The 20,717-nt window shown below is 43.8% G+C and overlaps 1 pseudogene across 1 annotated transcript; it reads left to right on the forward strand.

Annotated features, from left to right (window-relative positions):
* Window positions 1-653: 653 nt before the first annotated feature.
* LOC143600667 (serpin-ZX pseudogene) lies at window positions 654-14,641 on the forward strand (annotated as a pseudogene). The gene is made up of 2 exons (XR_013147518.1): window positions 654-696; window positions 13,844-14,641. The product of XR_013147518.1 is annotated as a serpin-ZX pseudogene (transcript).
* The last annotated feature ends 6,076 nt before the right edge of the window (window positions 14,642-20,717 follow it).

Consider the following 20,717-nt stretch of genomic DNA (forward strand, 5'->3'; position numbering starts at 1 on the left):
CGTAACAGGAACGGGGGCAACAAAAACACTCTTCTTAGCCTTGTTGTTAGTTTTTTTGATGGGTGCCATAATAATATTTAGTTGGATGGTCGGGTAAAGGAACGGGTTTGCTAAAGGAGTAGTATTGTAGTTTGTTTTTGAGTTTGGTGGTGAAACAAGTAATGGAAACAACTTATATATAGGTTTGGCCCAAAAACCGGTTCCAACGGCTATATTACCGTTGGAACCGGTTCCAACGGATCTATTGTCTTAAAAACCGGTTCAAACGGCTATATTACCATTGGAACCGGTTCCAACGGCTAATTGGTGTCTAAAAAAACCGGTTCCAACGGCTATATTACCGTTGGAACCGGTTCCAACGGCTAGTTTAACTTTTGTTTGACCCTTCAAAAAAACCCGTCGGAACCTGTTATTCCGGGTACGAACCAAACCGGTTCCAATTAAGAACCGGGTAGGAACCGGTTTGGAACCGGTACTGACATATAAATATGAGAACCGGGTACGATTTTCGGGTACAAAAATACCCAAACCGGGTATTGTTCCAACCGGGTTGGAACTGGAACCGGTTCCGGTTCGGTTCCACCAGTTAGGTTCCGGAACCGGTTTTTTTGTGCACGTCTACTTAAACCTCCTTTTAAAAAGGTTGTGAAAGAAGTTTATAAAGCCGCCTGCAAACGAGTCGATTTCAAGACCAAGGTTAGTTCTAATTATGTGATATAATATATTTCTTGTATATAAACCCTACTCTAATTAGTTCTAATATTAGACTTTTGAATGAGTAGGGTTTCACAAGTCCACTTTGTAAACTAAAAACTCACTCGGTAATTCTGCCTGTAGAGCGTTCATGGGCGGGTTGGTCTTGGGTTCAAAACGTACAGAAAAACACAAATTCTGGTTTTAACGAACCGTTTGAAAATATGAATTTAAAAAACTATTATTTTTAATAACCATAATGAAATAATTTCTCAAAATAAACGTTGTACCAGAAAATATAATTTTATCCTATTTTTATTATGTGAATCATATCGAATCGAAAAAAATTGTACTTTACGATATGTCTATCGACCCTAAAATTAATTCAGACTCTCTTGAAAAAACCTAAAGTTATTGCGCAGATCTTTTATTATATGAATCAATATATTTTATATTAACCTAAACCTATGCTGTACAATCACACATTCAAGTTTTCGCTTCAATGATCATGTTAATTAGCGGTTGAAGAAACACTAAGTGACCCGGTACAGATTATAGATAATCTGGGGGTTAAGTAATGTTTCCCACGGATGAGATCTAGCTGAGAAGGCTGTTCTTCAGGAGACCTGCAAAACAAACACCGTAAGCTCGTCACTGAGAAGGGGGGGGTTCCTCCTTGTGACCACCCTCCGGCGTGAGAATCAGACTAGGTTGCTCTGAATATAAGTGTATATTAAGAGATTGCTAGATAACTGGATAGCAGATGATCTTACAATTCCAAGATGTTGGAGTATTTATAGCCGAAGGTAGGTTTCCAAGCAGGTACAGCCGGCTGAATAGTATTCCTGTTCTACCAACAGTGGACTATGCACAGGCCATACTGGTTGGTGGGTAGGTTACGGCCAACAGTGACAAAGTCGGCTGCACTATTCCACCAACTGTAGATTATGCACGTCCCACCTACTGTGGATTGTACGCAGGCCATGCTGGTTGGTGAAAAGGTTACGGCCAATAGTAACACTATTCCACCAACTGTAGGCTGCGCATGTCCCACAGTAAGGGTTGGTGAGTAGGCAGCGGCTAATAGTGACAAACAGTACTAGAGGGTGCTCCTCCTCGCACTGTTGTCGGTGAGCTGTCACCCTGTGATTGGCTCATGGGCTGTTCTGGTCAGATCGTCTGTCCTATCCATACCTTGGTAGGTATAGTACAAAAGATCTTTCAGAATCATACAGACTGGCTCATTTAGGCGGGATTGTTCCCGCCTTGCTCATTCCTTCATGTGACTACTGAAGTATCTATTGTCTTGTGCGTGTAGCCCTGCTGTCTGCGGGTAGCCTTCCCTGATGGCTTGTATCCGCAACTGCGGGAACAGGTAGGGTACTTCACCATTGGGAGGCTTTCCCTGCGTGTACAGCTTGCGTACTGCGCGTAAGGTTCTATGAGCATGGTGGGTCCTGCGGAAGCAGATGGCCTTTGCGCAGACGTCCCTGTTCAAGGTGAGTCTTGCGGGACCAACTGGGCTCTGCTGGGACCTACCTCTTCAAGTCCCCCCAGTCCAATGTTCTTCTCATGAATGTTCAATAAAGTGAGGTGAACTTTTGGACTTTAAGCAAGGGGTTTTGAAAAGGTTTTTAGTTTTAAGGTTCTCCGTGGGGATTCTTCCCGCGGATTTCCTAATGTCACTTGCAAAAATTCCCGATTTTTTTGCTTGATCTTTGGGTATGATGCGGGTAGGTATGTAACCTTCTCGCAAGTCAGGAGCGTTGAGTCTCACTTGTGGATTCTCCCTGAGGTTTTAGTGGTTTTGAACATAGTGATCAATTATGTTTAAACCACCAATTCCATCCTGGAGCCTCACACAATGTAGTTCTCGACGTTCCCGCTATGCGGGGATGTTATTTCCGTTTCCACAAGCATTGCCCAAAAGATCCTTCTTGGTTTCAATTCCCTGCGGAGTGCTAGGTATGTGAAGGGTTTTGCCTTAACACTGTACCCGCGCTCGTCTTACAGTTACTTTACTTTCAAGGTACCCCTGGCGTCAATTCCCTGCGGGTGCTAGGTATGTGAAGGGTTTTGCCTTAACACTGTACCCGCACCCGCCTTATAGTTACTTTGTTGCCGGGGTTTTCTTGGCTTCAATTCCCTGCGGGTGCTAGGTATGTGAAGGGTTTACCTTAACACTGTACCCGCATCCGTCTTATGGTTACTTGGTTGCCAAGGTAAGGGGTATTTTCCCGCTTACTTTTGAATCTTTTTGAATTTTGAATTTTGAAATTCGAAAGGTTGGTAAGGATAAGAACAGTCCAAACATCTGAAACGTCGTGCGACGGTTTCTTCTGACTGTGTCAGGACGTGCAGGAAGTTATGGTGACGTGACAGTACATGGTCATTCCAGACGCTTTTTCAGGCGCGTGGGCGTGATTTTTCGGGCGCGTGGCCGCGAAATTACTAGCACGCGTCCTTTTGACAGCTGTTGCCAGGTTGCTTTTTGCCACGCGTCATAGTTTCATTGCACCTTCAATTTCTCTCTCCTCCGCATTAAATTCACCGCATTAATTGCGATTAGTATATAAAGGGGGTGGAGGATCCTTTCCAATTCATACTTTCACATTTTCTCTTCATCTTTACAGCGATTTCCGGTGAATACTCTAATTAGTCGAGCATTCCCCTGAAATCGTTTTCTTCTTCCTTTTGCAAGATGTCTTCACATGATTTCGAGTCTACGACCGATGATAGGAGTACTGCTGGCGAGTGCCAGTGTGCTCTGCCCGGCGATCAGTACCGGTATGTTGTTAGGAAGTTCATGCTCGATCCTCTCGAGCCTGAGTTTCCTGAATCCCACCAGACCGTGTACGATGCCCCCAGAGGCAAGATCGGGGTTTATGCAGCATTCTTTGTCTATGGGAATCTTAGGTTCCCATTGACAAAGTTTGTTTACCGTGTCCTTGAGAGGCACGGTGTTCATTTGACCGAGCTGCACCCTATGGCGGTCGCCAAGATTCGCCACTTCGAGTGGGTGTGCCGGATTCTGGGCATCGAGCCCCATGTGGACCGCCTGATGACCTTCTATACTTGGAGGTGCATCCAGGGGTGGTACACCCTGACAACCCGTATCAAGGGTTTAAAGATTTGTGCGACCGAGCGCAGTCTCCGATCGTGGAAGCGGGAGTTCTTCTACATATCTGCCCGCGCCGTCCCCCTTGCCATGAAGTTTAAAAATGGCCAAGCAATTCCGAGCCTTCACGCCCCCAACTACCAGGAGGCGGAATGGTTCTCGAAGATATCCCTGGTCCAATCTCCGGTTTACCGGTTTGCGGAGTCCGGGATGGTGATGCTGGGGATGAGCCGGGTGTGGAAGGAGGCGTCGCAGGTTCCCATCCTTCTCGAATACGGTTTGAACTCTACTCCTTATGGTATGTTTTGTCTTTCTTGCTGATATGAGTTTGTCTTCTAACTGTTTCTTTTCTTTCAGAGGGGAACAATTTGGAGTCGCTCCTGTACCCGCGGGAAGCTGACGATCCTGTGCGGATGGGTACTCGTGCTCTTGATGAGAACGAGTTGCCCATCCTGGAGCAAACAGCGGATCGGTTTGTGGAGGTTTATCCGCTGGGCCACGAGATCCTGAGCCACCGGCGGCCAGGTAAGGCGTTATTCTCTCCTCCACCCCTCAGTGCTGTACCCGCTGCTGGAATTCCTTACACCCTGTCTTCTTCTGAGGAATCCGCAGATGGTCCTTCGTTAGTGCGGAAGAAGCGGGCTGCCGGCGGGAAAGGGAAGGAGAAGGCGGCCTCCACAGCCGATCCAGTGGTCCTATCTGACACTGAGTCAGATAGTGAAGAGGCGGGGGGAAGCCCGGTGGTGAGAAGACCACTGTTCCGGAGGCTACGACTGTTACCTCCGGAGAACCAATGACGACGACGGTGACCGGCATCAAGAGACCGGCTCCATCGGGTTCGTCCCTGCCCGTCCGTACGTTCAAGCTGAAGAAACCCTGTAAGTACAACTCTCTTAGCTTTTATCTTCATAGTTTAATCTTCAAGTCTTTTTAACACTTTTCTTCTTTACGCAGGTGTGGATGTTGACGTATTCCAGGGTGGAGCGCAGGGGAGTACCTCTCCGCCAATGACGGTAGGCTCGGTCAGCCTACCTGAGGCGTCGACCCAGGCACCTTCGCCTGCTTCCGCTGGTCCAGTTGCTCAATCTTTTGAGCCAACTGTTCCAGCCGAGATGACGTCACCGCCGGCGGTGAGTGCAATTTTTACAGCATCGTTCACCGAGCCGGCGGTTACTGTTGCTGCTGACTCTTCGGCGGCGTCCGCGGCGGACACCATGCCTCCGCCATCGACTGCGGCGGAAACCATGCCGCCTCCGCCATCGGCCTCGACGGCTGGACCTTCAGGTACGCGCGGGGCTTCTCGCCGATCTTTGTTACCTTCCCATCTGCCTGACCTTTTGGATGGATTTCCCTTAGGTTCAGGTGATGGGTTCGGTGGCTATCGGCCTGTGATCGACCCTACAGGTGCGTAGGGTTCTTTTGTCCTTTATGTAATTTTTATCATCTTTTCCTAACTGCTTTGTTTCTTTTGCAGTGTCGGATTCCAATGAAGTGTATGTTCCAAGATGGAACATACGCCGAGGAACAACCCTTCGTACACCTGTGGAGTGCGTGGACTGGGCTCGCCACGCTGCTCCCCATGGTGCGTTGGAGGAAGCCATGGTTAGCTACCAGGAGGGTAGGCTAACCAACGAGCTTCGGGTTCTCCTGGCCCGGATGCAGCCACGCGTCGAGCTGCTTTGTCGTGAAAACGACAAGTTGAAAGCAGCTCGTGTTAAAGAAATATCTCAGGCGCGTGCTCTCCGGGAGGAGAACCAAAAACTGACCGCAGTATCTGCGGAGAAGGAGAAGGCCTTCAAGGCCCTCGAGGTTGAGGTTCAAGCGCGACTCGAGGCCCGCTCCAAGGCTGCCCAAGCTGTTAACGAACAGCTTCGGCTAGCTAAGGAGACTGCGAGGAACGCGACCGAGAGGGCCACCAAGGCTGAAGCTGTTGCTGAGCCTCTCCGCCTGGAGAATGAAGAACTTAAAGCTAAGTTAGAGGCTCTTCAACAGGCTCATGATGCCTTGGCTATGGAGGATGCGAAGAAGCTTCAAGAGATCCTGGATCAGAGGGGTGTGCTTGCGCAGACCGAGCGGAAGCTTAAGGGCGTTGAAGAGGCCGCTGCAAAGGATGTGCTTCTTGCCAATCTTAATAAGAACGAAGCTGAACGCGCCTGCACCCAAGCTCTGGCTGCCAAGGAATGGCTTCTTCGAGAAGCGTTGCCTCAGGTATTTTAGCTTTATGTCGTCACGCTTTCCTTTGTAGAATAGAAGTTCTTATACTTGTACATTTTTTGTAGGTTGTGCATCGGGTCTTTTCAGAGACATCTTACGACGATGCTATGAGCGCGGCCCTCAACGCTTCTCATGAGGATGGGGAACGGACCGGCTTCCTGCTTGGTCTAGGGTTTGCTGAGAAAGGCGTCCCGCCTTCCAACTTCCCTCTGTATAATGCGGATACCGAAACTATTTATGACCAAGCAGTGAACCATTATGCTGCCTTCCCGCATCCGGTGGTGGAGAAGGTAAATGAAATTGCTGCTGCTGATGATGGGCTTGCTGTCCTTAGAGCTTTCCTTGAACCGTCACACTCTGCTGATGGTGCGGGTCCAAGTGGGAGTGGTCCTGAAGCATGATCCAAAAGATCCCTTTCCACCACTAGCGTAGATATTTGCTCTTGTACTTCTTTTGTATGCGGGTATATACCCAGCAATGTTTGTAATATTCAAGTTGATGAAATAAAGAATGTGTTTGTCCTTTTCTTTATTTAACGCATGTTTACACTTAGCAATTTCTTTAGTACTCAGATAAGTTAACTTTTTGACATGGTAAATTATAAGTTTATTTTTTCTTCCTCTTTCATGATTGTGCGGGTAAGACCGTCACTTGCACTTAGTAGGATGGCTAAACTTACATTTATCCTGCGTGGAAGTTTTCCTTATCTTTTCCTTGAAATTTTCTAAGTGTTCAGAATAAGTTAACCTTTGAACGTGGTAGATGATAGGTTGAAGTTTTGCTTCCTTGTTTGTGATTGTGCGGGTAAGACCGTCACTTGCACTTACAAGGATGGCTAAACTTTACTTACATCTGACCTGCGTGTAGGTTTTCCTTATTATTTTTTAGTATAAGTTAACCTTTGAACGTGGTAGATGATAGGTTGAAGTTTTGCTTCCTTGTTCGTGATTGTGCGGGTAAGACCGTCACTTGCACTTACAAGGATGGCTAAACTTTACTTACATCTGACCTGCGTGTAGGTTTTCCTTAGAACTTTTTAACATTTTTAGCGTTGTGTTTATGCGGGTTTTGCCGCCTTCCACACGCAACTACTTACTTCTTCACGCATTGGTGCGGTGAATACCGGCACATGGGAAGTTCATAAGTTAAAGGTAAGGCTATCAACACATTGTGTAAGGAGAATCATTTCCATTAGAAGTGGCTCTAGGCCTTTACAAGTTTGGAATTGATCTACATATAACATTTGCGTAATTGAGCTCCATTCCATGTTCTTGGGATAGGAGTGCCATCGAGCCTTTCAAGCCGGTATGCGCCTTTTCCCAGGACTTCTTTGATAGTGTATGGCCCTTCCCAGATCGGGGCCAGCTTTCCTGAGCGCTCTTGGTTTGAAGCCTCGTTGTTACGCAGTATGTAGTCTCCTTCATTGAAGTTGCAGAGTTTTACCCGCGTGTTGTAGTACTTTTGCATTTGTCGTTTGTAATTTTCTTCACGCACTGCGGCTAAGTCTCTGCGTTCCTCGGTTAGCATAAGGTCTAACCGTCTTTCCGCATCATTGTCTTCTGGCTGAATCAAGACCCTTGGTGAGGGTAAACCAATTTCGACTGGGACCATGGCTTCAGTGCCATAAGTAAGACTGAACGGGGTTTCCCCCGTACTGGCCTTTTTCAGCGTTCTGTTTGCCCAAAGGACGTGCGGGAGCTCGTCCACCCAGCCGGATCTGTGTCTCAAGAGTCTTTTCTTTATGCCATCGACGATGCTCTTGTTTGCTCTTTCCACCTCACCATTACCTTGCGGGTGTGCCACTGAGGTAAAGGTGTGGGTGATTTGAAGTTCTTTCAGCCACTGCTGTAGCTTCTTGTCAGCAAAGTTGGTGCCGTTATCGCTCACCAGATTCTGTGGAAGTCCAAAACGACAGATAATAAATTCCCAAATAAATTTTTTGATATGTTTTGCGGTTGTTTGGGCTAAAGGTTTTGCTTCTATCCACTTGGTGAAGTAATCGATGGCTACCACTAGGAACTGAACATTTCCTGCTGCTGTGGGAAATGGGCCTGTCACATCGATGGCCCATTTCTGAAATGGCCATGAAGAAGTGACTGGAACAAGTTCATTCTTCGGGCGGTGCGTGTTGGGTGCGTAAAGTTGGCAAGACCTGCATTTTCTGATGTATGCCAGTGCATCCGTATGCATCCCCGGCCAAAAGTATCCCGCGTTGTTTAGCTTGGCTACAACAGCGCGGGGACCTGCGTGTACCCCACAGATGCCTTCGTGTACTTCCCTTAGGAGGTAATCAGCATCTTGGTTGTCCACGCATCTTAAGAGTGGGCCAAGAAAGTTACGTCTGTAAAGGATGTCATTGACAAGTTGATAATTTAGTGCTTTACAGCGTAGTTTTCTTGCCTGTGTTTTTGACTCTGGTAGTGTTCCTGCTGCAAGGTAATTTATTATCGGTGTCATCCACGTTTCTGTACCGGTTTGGATGACACAAATTTCCTTGTGCGGGACTGATGGTGCTTCGAGGAGTTCAATGCGGATGTCCTTTCCCAAATGGGTGAAGGCTAGTGACGCAAGCTTGCTTAACGCATCCGCAGATTTGTTTTCGCTGCGCTTGACGTGTATGACTTTACAATCATTAAAATCACGCATGAGGGTTTTTGCCTGGGCGAGGTACAGGGCCATTGTGTCGTTCACAGCCGTGTACGTCCCATTTATTTGGTTGGCTACCAGCATGGAATCCACGTGGGCCTCCAAGTTTTTCACTCCCATCTTACGCGCAATTCTCAAACCGGCCAAGAATGCTTCGTATTCGGCTTCGTTATTTGTACTTGGAAAATCCAACCGAATAGCGTAAGTATATTCTTGGCCTGCTGGGTTGGTTAATTTTAACCCTGCGCCTGAACCCTCGTTACTGGCGGCTCCATCAGTGTAGAGTCGCCAGACATCGTTGATGTCCTGTGCTGGGGAGGGTTGAGCCTCCTCCTGGCACTCTTTCTCCCGCGAAGCGGGGACTTCTGCAATAAAATCGGCCAGGACCTGGCCTTTTATGGCTGGTCTTGGCTTGTATTTAATTGCATATTCTCCCAATTCAATTGCCCATTTGGCTAGACGTCCTGATAATTCGGGTTTGCCTAGAACGTTTGAGAGTTTGAAGTTGGTGAGAATGGTAATTGGGTGGCCCTGGAAATATCGTCTTAACCTGCGTGAAGCGTGTATAAGTGCTAAGACTAATTTTTCGAGGGTAGAGTACCGGGTTTCTACGTCTGTTAGTACACGGCTAACATAATAGATTGGCATCTGGATGCCTTTTCGTTCTGTTAGCAGTACTGCCCCGGTTGCTCTATCTGTTGCGGAAAGGTATAGGATTAACTCCTCTCCCGCTTGTGGTGCTGTAAGTGTTGGGAGTTCGATTAGGCGTGACCGAATCTCCTGAAAAGCTGCTTCCGCTTCTGGTGTCCAGCGGAAGTGCGTTTTCTTCAAGCAGTTTCTTAATGTTGACACGAAAGGAAACGACTTATCTGCATGGTTTGCCAAAAAGCGATTAAGTGCGACTAGTCGTCCATTTAGTGTCTGAGCCTGTTTGATGGTGGTCGGTGATTCCATTTTAACAATGGCTTCGACCTTTTCAGGGTTCGCTCTGAAGCCATCTTTAGTAACAATGACTCCCAAGAACTTCCCTTCTTCCATCCCAAATGAACACTTGCTCGGGTTGAGCTTCATGTTTATCTTTCTGAGCGTGTTGAAAGTTTCTTCAATGTCTTTCAACATCGCTTCTGGCTCGGGGCTTTTGATGACCAAATCATCCATATAGACTTCCAAGTTTCTCCCGATTTGGGCATGAAACTCTTTGTCCATCAGGCGTTGGTACGTGGACCCTGCATTCTTAAGTCCGAAGGGCATCATTTTATAACAAAATGTACCATCGGGCGTCCGAAACGCGGTTTTGTCCTGGTCATCTACGGCCATGTGGATTTGATGGTACCCCTTATACGCATCCAAGAAGCATTTAAGGCGAAATGGTGCCAACGAATCCACCTTAAGATCAATTTCTGGTAACGGATAACAATCTTTGGGGCATGCTTTGTTCAAATCTTTGAAATCTATGCACATGCGCCATTGTTTGTCATTCTTCGGTACCATTACGGGATTTGCAACCCATGTTTGATATTTACTAACGCGTATGATGCCTGCGTCAAGGAGTTCCTTGACTTGGGTTCTACACGCGTTAGTTTGTTCAGGCCCCATTACTCTGCGCTTTTGTACAACTGGCGTAACAGCCGGATCGCACTTGAGCTTATGCTCCGCCTTACTTCGGGGTACACCAGTCATGTCAGCTGGTGTCCACGCAAAGATGTCGGCGTTTTTCTGCAGTAGGCGTTTGAGTAAGGTGCGGGTGGGATCAACGATTGTTGGTCCAATGGTAACGGCCTGGTCGGGGTATTTGCCATTGAAGGCCCATTTTTCCGGTTCGGTGATGGTTGGTTTGGCCATTTTTGGTTTGGGTTTAGATGAGACAGATGCGATGCATACCTGGGGAATGCCAGTGATCATCGCTACACCCTCAGCTGTTGGCCATCCCATCATGCCGTGGACTGAAGATACCACGGCGTTGAATCTTGCCATCCCGTCTCTTCCGAATAGGATGTCTTACGTGTGGTGTGGCTTTCTCATCACGACAAAATCCACGTCTTCTGTGCGTGAATAATTCTCATCGGTAAGAGTAACGGGGAAAGATAGGATACCCAGGGGGGTTTCTGTGCTGCCATCAAACCCTTCCATTGAAGCGTAGACCGTTTCCAGGCGCTCTTTGTCTTCATCATCCAGCTTGTCAAAGAACTGCCTGTACATCACCGTCGACGAAGCGCCGTTGTCAACAAGAGTGCGGGAAGTGATGTAATGCCCCAGCTGGCTTTTGATGACGATGGGGCCTTCTTTGCTGGGGCCTCCTGGCACTCGCGGGAAGCGCACCTCAGCTTCCTTCCACGCGCATGGTTCTGTCGCTCGTCTTTTTCTTCCCCCGACCTTGCCATGAACCATGTTGATGCTGATGTCGACGGGCTTTCGTCCGTTACCTCTGTACCGGTTGTCATTTCTTCCTCCCTTCCTGATTGATGCCACGAGATGTGCAAGTCTTCCATCCTTCACAAATGTCTCAACAATATCCTTCAGGGATGTGCACTCTTCAGTACCATGACCCTTTGTCCCGTGGAAATCACAGGATTTGCTCTGATCCGCATTAGGTTTCTGCCGGATCAATGGGGCTTTTGGCCATGGCAATTTTTCCGTGGCAAATATCTCCGTGACGCTCTTCGTGAGTGGCGTCCACCGGTGTTTTCGGTTTGAAGGGTGTGTGTTATCCCTTCCGCCAACAAGAGGGCGAGAGCTGGATGAGGTTTCAAAGTTTACCCTTGACTGCCAAATACCTAGCCTCCTCTTTTTGTTCTGCCGGGCGATCCGGACATTGTTCTCTCTTGTCCTCTGCGTGTAGAGGTGTGTACTCTGGGGAAGATCCCTTCCCAGTTGCTTTTCCGTCTCGGCAAAGCGCTTTGCCGCCGTCATGATGGCATCCCAAGTTGATGGCATGCCATCCTTACCCGTCAATGTGCGGATAAGTTCTGGGTATTCGGCGCCTTGGATGAAGGCGGCGCGAACCAGATCCTCGCTTATGTTGCCGAGACTAAGCTTTTTGGAGTTGAAGCGAGTGATGAAGTCCAGTAAAGATTCATCCTCCTCTCTCACGCAGTTGAGGATCGTCCACTGTTCTTCAGTGTACTTCCTCTGTTGGCTGAAGTGCTGGCTGAACTTGTTCTGAAAGTCCGCCCAGTCATATATGTGGTGGATCGGTAAACGATCGAACCATGCCCTGGCCGCTCCGACCAGAGTCATTTGGAACATGTAGCACCACGTGGGTTCCGTCCAGTTGCTGACGGTAGCCCCCGCAATGAACCTGTTCAAATGGTCGTCTGGGTCGGATAGACCATCATAAGTGCCAATGTTGGACATTTGCTTGGCACTTCTCGGGGCGATTGCTTCCGCAATGTCCCTTGCGAATTTTGACTTTCCTGCATTTGTAGCAGTTGGTCTAAAGGTCTTGGAGAAGTCACGCGGGTTTCTCTCCGCGATTGGTTTAAAAGCTTCCCCAAAATTCCTTTTTGGTTGGACGTCCGTTTCCTTACGCTTCCCTTTCGCCTTATGGCGAGGGTTCGCGTCGGTATCGGACTCCAACTCGTCGTCTGAGCACTCGCAGTCACTGCTCATATTGAGGTGTTGGCGAGTACTGCGGAATTCGTCGGCCTGTTGAGCTGAACGCAAGCGTTCATCCAATTCGGCTTGGAATTCCCTCTGACGTGCTTCGGCCCACGCCTTCACTTGATCTAGTGTTTGGCGAGGGACCCTCGTTCGTTTTTTCCAGCTGGGTATCGGTGAACCCCAGTGGAATATTTACTCCACTTGCCCCGGCTTGGGTAGTCGGGGTAGTGTTCGTAAGGATTGTATAACCGCCGGTGTTCCCCCCAGTTGCTGGGTTGTTACCGGGGTTTCTTGGTCGGTTACTGGCCTTTGGACCGGAGTAACGTTAACCATTTCTTCAGAAAATTCGAAAAAACTAAATTAGTTCTAGCTTTTATGCACGGATGGCGCCAATGAAGAAACACTAAGTGACCCGGTACAGATTATAGATAATCTGGGGGTTAAGTAATGTTTCCCACGGATGAGATCTAGCTGAGAAGGCTGTTCTTCAGGAGACCTGCAAAACAAACACCGTAAGCTCGTCACTGAGAAGGGGGGGGGTTCCTCCTTGTGACCACCCTCCGGCGTGAGAATCAGACTAGGTTGCTCTGAATATAAGTGTATATTAAGAGATTGCTAGATAACTGGATAGCAGATGATCTTACAATTCCAAGATGTTGGAGTATTTATAGCCGAAGGTAGGTTTCCAAGCAGGTACAGCCGGCTGAATAGTATTCCTGTTCTACCAACAGTGGACTATGCACAGGCCATACTGGTTGGTGGGTAGGTTACGGCCAACAGTGACAAAGTCGGCTGCACTATTCCACCAACTGTAGATTATGCACGTCCCACCTACTGTGGATTGTACGCAGGCCATGCTGGTTGGTGAAAAGGTTACGGCCAATAGTAACACTATTCCACCAACTGTAGGCTGCGCATGTCCCACAGTAAGGGTTGGTGAGTAGGCAGCGGCTAATAGTGACAAACAGTACTAGAGGGTGCTCCTCCTCGCACTGTTGTCGGTGAGCTGTCACCCTGTGATTGGCTCATGGGCTGTTCTGGTCAGATCGTCTGTCCTATCCATACCTTGGTAGGTATAGTACAAAAGATCTTTCAGAATCATACAGACTGGCTCATTTAGGCGGGATTGTTCCCGCCTTGCTCATTCCTTCATGTGACTACTGAAGTATCTATTGTCTTGTGCGTGTAGCCCTGCTGTCTGCGGGTAGCCTTCCCTGATGGCTTGTATCCGCAACTGCTGGGAACAGGTAGGGTACTTCACCATTGGGAGGCTTTCCCTGCGTGTACAGCTTGCGTACTGCGCGTAAGGTTCTATGAGCATGGTGGGTCCTGCGGAAGCAGATGGCCTTTGCGCAGACGTCCCTGTTCAAGGTGAGTCTTGCGGGACCAACTGGGCTCTGCTGGGACCTACCTCTTCAGCGGTGTTTCACAGTTTGTTCATTATATGCTGTGTTGATGATATCTGAAGTTACTGTGATATGAGTCTTGGTTATTTTGTTCACAAAATTCAGGCTTGGAAAACAGTTTCTTATATATGTATATAACTAACTTACTGTTTAATGATTGACAAAGGCTGTCAAGGTAGCTGAAAGAGTGAATTCATGGGCCGAAAAGCAAACTAATGGCCTTATAAAAGACGTCATTCCTGCTACTTCAGTTAACAATCTCACCAGGCTCATCTTTGCAAATGCCGTCTACTTCAAGGGAGCATGGAGCCGGGAGTTTGACGAGTCAAAAACAAAAGAATTTGACTTCCACCTCTTGGATGGCAACAAAGTTAAAGTTCCCTTTATGACCAGTAGGGAAAATCAGTTAGTTTGTGAGTATGATGATTTCAAAGTACTAGGTCTTTCCTACTTACAAGGTCAAGATGAACGTGAGTTCACTATGTACGTTTTCCTTCCGAATGCCAAAGACGGCTTGCAATCATTAGTACAGAAAATCGGTTCCACATCTGACTTTATACACCGTCACATTCCTCGCCAAACAGTACAAGTTGGCCGGTTTCTGATACCAAAATTTAAGATCTCATTCAGTTTTGAAGCTTCTAGTATGTTGAAGGAATTAGGCCTTGTATTGCCTTTCAGCGATGATTGTGATTTTGCCGAAATGGCTGACTCGTCTGTGTGTGAAAGTCTTCAGAGTCTTCATGTTTCAAGCATTTATCATAAAGCGTCTGTGGATGTTTGTGAAGAAGGTACTGAAGCTGCAGCGGACAATATAATGATGATTGAACAGGAATTATGTGAAGCGCCACAAATGGTACAAAAGCGCAAGAAGGTTGATTTTGTGGCGGATCATCCGTTTTTGTTTGTGATAACAGAGGATGCGTCCGGTGTCGTGTTGTTTATGGGACATGTGATTAGTTGAAATGTTTACAACAGGTTTATGGAGTAAGACTAATGCATCTTTGGCAATTTAAATCAGATTGTTGCTGATGATTTGTTAATACTTTTTTCTTTGTTCGTTGCTTTTATGGGATATAAATCTCTACTGGTGGCTTTTGTTTTAATGAGAAAAGTTTTATGTGGGTTCATTTGGGCGAAGGCTAGATGTATAAGAACTATGTCAAGACATTTAAATGGTTGGGACCTCATCCCGGGTTGGCTAGGACATGTTATTGGGTTTTTTAACCAATAGAATTTACTTATGTTTCATATCCTAATTAAAATGACAAGACAAAATAGTCAAAACAAACAAGAATACCGCAAGATAGTTGGAACACCATCGTGACCAAGCATGTCCTCTAATTATAAAGATTACGGGGTGTCTGAAGTGTCACATAGACGTTATGCCATTTCCACAAAGTTTTCACACGAACCCATATGGAGGCGTGATTTCACTCCTTTAGATTGAACCCAAATTTTTTGTTTTGATTTTAATTAAAAATACTTATTTTTAACCCGTCCGGTGGACGGGTTGTTTAATGTAATAATGTCATAACTATCTTTCTGCGCATTCTAACGGGTTGTTTAATGTAATAATGTCATAACTATCTTTCTGCGCATTCTAAAAGAAAACAACATTTGTTTATCAACTTCAATTTTTTTCTCCAACGATCATATTTAATGTTTTCTTTTCACCATATTGTCCTATTTCTTCGCAATTTTAGTCTTTTGCATTTTCATCTCCACGACCACCGACTATCATTGAATGGTCTTTACGTAAATGTAGTAATCTTCAGACCTAATCTCACCTGAGTCATCAAGAAATGAAGGAAACGTTATATTTCAGCCCAAAAGATCTACATTAAATCTCATAAAATAATTTGGTTTAAGCAAAAGCTTTAATAGTTATATCAAGCTAACAACGTACACCATAACTAAAATTGTAAAATATACTAGTGTTTAAATTTTTAGTCACGGAAGATAATGTCGAATTTCCAAAATTCAAAGTCAACCCTTTACAGGTTATGGTTGACAGTTTGGGGCAGTAGACCGGATGAAAAATATTTGAGAAAAGGCTGACCCGACATTACCTAATTGTTCATGGTGGTTAATTTCAATAAGATTCGAGTTCGGGTCGGTATCGGGTATCGAAGCATCAAAGAAAAAAAACCCGAAACCTGGACACGCATATTTGATTTTGATAAGGCCCAACATGTTTCCCTTTAAACGAGTTAAATTTAATCAGTAATGAATCTCAAATTTGACTTGAGAATAATTACAGTTAGTTTTTGACCCGTTTACGCTTTTAAACTGTTCGGTGTTGGTCTAACCTTAAACCTAAAAAATGAACATCCAAATGATGCTACTCAATTTCCACGATCCTTGATTTTTTATTTTAGATCATTATAGGGTTTGATTCGGTCTCGGTCTTAACCATAGAAGACAAATAAAAACTAAGTGAAAAGAAAACGGAAAAAATAAATACCCCTAATTAGTAAGCTCCTGAAGAAGCATTCCGTATTCCACTGCCAATGCATTCCAACCTGCTATATATATCTAGACTTGACTACCAAGCTCACGGTTATTAATACGATGATAATTTTGCATTTGCTTTTGAGAAAAGACAATTCATAGATCTTTTATCCAAGAAGCAGCCATTTTCATGACATTAGCACCTAACCTGCAAAACAGCAAGTACTCCGCCACATGTTAAATCTTCATCAAATGATTCAAATACACACTGAATAAAAAAAAAAAAACAAAAGTAAAGCAAGATGTCCACACATGGATAAAACAAAGGTTTCAAGCCTGTCATATCATTTATCACTACCGCATGATCAAAACAATATACCCATTGATCTCTGTGTTTAAATAACACCTAACTTTTTTGTTAAAAAAGTTAGCTATACATTTAAACAATAATCCCTTATCATAATAAATTAATGCTACAATAAAAGACAAACCTAAACTTTCAAAAAATGTTACTTAAAAACTTGCCTCATTCAATATGATCCCCATATGCATAGTCCTCTCCAATACAGTCATCTTCTTTAGAGATTCAAATCCTTTTCTTGCCTTTTTTCTACAAAAGATTTAACTAAAATAATATAACTATTGGCATAATATAAACTAATTTTAAAACATGATGCGAATGAGACAATTTAATTATAAAAAGTGACATACTGTTCATGCAACTTGACAATTGATCTCGGCATAATCTCAATCATTCTTTTTCCCTTCACTTCGGCTTCCAACTCAACTCAGCTCAGCAATATCGGTCACCATCGCCTCTCCTTTCTTATGACATGTCCATTTTCTTGTCTGTCATTACAACTATAACAATTAAGGGGGTTTGCTGCCATTTGTAAAAGTTCAACAAACATGTAAGCTTAATAAGCAAAGTGAAAACAATTAAAAATCCACTTGTTACCCGTCTGAAGTAGGTGAAAGATTTTCAAGTCTAGTCTGCAATCAGTCTCTCTCTCTCTCTCTCTCTCTCTCTCTCTCTCTCTCTCTCTTTGCATTAATAATCAAAGTAGATAACAATAATGCCATATATTGTAAAAGAATACTAACATGACTGAACATGTTGTATACACACACACACACACCCCTTTACGTCCCGTTTTTCTTCCTCTCAAGTTCCATTTTCTTCCCAAAATGTTGCTCATTGAATTAGATTTGTATTAATTTCATACATTCATCAAGCAGTTAGTTTAGTTAAAATAAAAAACAAAAGTAAAGCAAGATGTCCACCACATGGATAAAACAAAGGTTTCAAGGGCACTATAATATCCATATATCACTACCACATGATCAAAAACAATATACCCATTGATCTATGTGTTCAAATAACACTTAACCTTTTTGTTGAAAAAATTAGCTATGCATTTAAACAATAATCCCTTATCACGATAAATTAATGCCACAATAAAAGACAAACATAAGCCTTAAAAAAAGTGTTGCTTAAAAACTTGCCTCATTCCCTGCAGTATGATCCCTATATGCATAGTCTCTCCTATCTAGTCATCTTCTTTAGAGATTCAAATCCTTTTCTTACCTTTTTCTACAAAAGATTTAACTAAAATAATATAACTATTGGCATAATATAAACTAATTTTAAAACATGATGTGAATGAAACAATTTAATTATAAAAAGTGACATACTGTTCATGCAACTTAACAATTGATCTCGGCATAATCTCAATCATTCTTTTTCCCTTCACTTCGGCTTCCAACTCAACTCAGCACAGCAATATCGGTCACCATCGCCTCTGCTTTCTTATGACATGTCCATTTTCTTGTCTGTCATTACAACTATGACAATTAACGGGGTTTGCTGCCATGTAAAAGTTCAACAAACATGTAAGCTTAATAAGCAAAGTGAAAACAAAGATCCAATTGTTACCCGTCTGAAGTAGGTGAAAGATTTTCAAGTCTAGTCTGCAATCAGTCTCTCTCTCTCTCTCTCTCTCTCTCTCTCTCTCTCTCTTTTTGCATTAATAATCAAAGTAGATAACAATAATGCCATATATTGTAAAAGAATATTAACATGACTGAACATGTTGTATACACACACACACACACCCCTTTACTTCCCTTTTTTCTTCCTCTCAAGTTCCATTTTCTTCCCAAAATGTTGCTCTTTGAATTTGATTTGTATTAATTTCATACATTTATCAAGTAGTTAGTTTACTTAAAATAAAAACAAAAGTAAAGCAAGATGTCCACCACATGGACAAAACAAAGGTTTCAAGGGCCCTATAATATCCATATATCACTACCACATGATCAAAAACAATATACCCATTGATCTATGTGTTCAAATAACACTTAACCTTTTTGTTGAAAAAATTAGCTATGCATTTAAACAATAATCCCTTATCACGATAAATTAATGCTACAATAAAAGACAAACCTAAGCTTTAAAAAAAGTGTTGCTTAAAAACTTGCCTCATTCCCTGCAGTATGATCCTTATATGCATAGTATCTCCTATCCAGTCATCTTCTTTAGAGATTCAAATCCTTTTCTTGCCTTTTTTTTACAAAAGATGAAGTAAAATAAGATAACTATTGGCATAATATAAACTAATTTTAAATCATAATGTGAATGAAGGGTTCGGTTGTGTGAGTTGGTTTCAATTCACTTGATAAAGTAGGTATGGTAGTAGTAATCGGTGGAGGTGAAATTAGTGGAGGTGTAGATGGTAATGTTTGACCCGAAGTGGGAGCTGGTGAATCCATGGTGCTGTTTGAAGCAGTTGGAGAACCAAGAAGCTTGTTCTCCCTAAGTAACACTCGGTTCTTCTAATTTTTTGTTTAATCTCGGAATCAATTACTAGTGGTGATGATCTGTTGGAGCCTCTAGTATGAATACACATGTAAGTACCTGCACACTAACACAACCAGCGTAAACCCGGAAATAACAAACAAAAACTACAAAAGCTAACACACGTTGCGCACTACTCCCGGTAACGGCGCCAAAATTTGACGTGAAGTCAAATACTCACTCAAAAATAAACCAAATACAACTAATTAGATAGCAGTAAGTGGGTGTCGAACACAGAGAGTTTGTGAAAAATGTGTTAAGTAGCTTTGTAATCTGACTATATAAAATTAAACTAAATTGCATAAAAAGTAAAATCAAAGATTTGTTTGTTTTGTTTGATTAACAAAATGAACTGAAAACAATTTAACGAGTTTTAAATCAATATGAGAAAATATGCATTCCCTCGGTTTCAGGTTTCTATGAATGTCAAAATGTTTAAACTGAGATGAACAATAAAAAAACGTTCGTGTTTATGTAAACGATTGCGATAATTGAAGATCAAGTACTTGGATTATATAATGCAAGGTAATCACTCAAAAACCAATTAATTTATCTAACCCCGAATCCCTCCGATTAATCTCGATTGCTTAAAACACCAAGAACTGACGGTTTAGAACACGAACTCAATAAACTAACAATCTATCAATCAATTCATAAACACCATAAAAATGAAATCAATAAGATCAAACTATTATCTCAAAAATTGCATAAACATTCATAAATAAACCTTACAATCCGAGGGAAAACACAAAGAGAACTAGCCGAGCATGATTTGGTTCATCATCCCTTTGATTAAAGTTTGCATATGATTAAAAATCGAGTCTCTAATGAATACCACACTCACAATAATGTTTTTGCACCCCAAAATCGCCTCTAGGTCGCTCTAGGATGAAAAGATATAAAAAGAATGTCAAAAGCCGTCCAAAAAACGAGTTATAAAAGTTGTTACAACTTTCAGCGTCAGGCCCACCGTAAGCTACGGTGGCCACCGTAGCTTAGGGTGGCTTCCAAAAAGCTACGGTGGGCAAAAACTGCCTTACGGTGACCGTTTTCTTCAGGGGCCACTGTAAGCTACGATGGCTTCCATTCTTGCCTCCTTGTTTTCTTCATAGCTTTCTCGTTTCAACTCTGTTTTCTTCACCATTTTCGCCCATGTTCTCGTGATTTCATCCTCTATCTCCTCCTACCTGCAATTATATGAGTAACCATAGTCAAATAATTCCACAAAATAAACCGATTATATGCATGACTATTAAAGGTCTTATATCACTTAAGTGTTGTCCAATGGACTACCTGTCATATGTCTCCCCATACAACAGCCGAAGCATTTGGTACTGTCGAGATTAAGCTAGCACCCGAACTATACCTGAAATGAGAGCTTGCTTGAGCGTGAAGGCTGGAAACGGTTCTGGATGAGAGTGGGTTTGCATGAGCTATTTTGGTGTTATGGTCGCAGATTAGTGTGGTGTGTCCGGGTTGTTAGTTGTTATATTCATCAAATCTCGCTATCACCACCTACTCACCAAACACATGCGAGGTGCACGAGTTAGGCAGTGGACACTTGGCAACCATCATGACACTTGTTCACTCATCACTCACATCGACACTTATAAACACATCTCATACACACACAACATATTTCACTCATCACTTCTGACACTTGTCTCACTACCTGGTCCAACCACACAAATAAACTTAGGCGACACTCAAGCTAAATTAGTTTTAAGTC

The sequence above is a fragment of the Bidens hawaiensis genome, unplaced genomic scaffold, assembly GCF_021521415.1.
Source record: "Bidens hawaiensis isolate Kalapana, Puna unplaced genomic scaffold, B.hawaiensis_p1.1 tig00054746_1, whole genome shotgun sequence".
In the NCBI taxonomy this organism is placed as follows: domain Eukaryota; kingdom Viridiplantae; phylum Streptophyta; class Magnoliopsida; order Asterales; family Asteraceae; genus Bidens; species Bidens hawaiensis.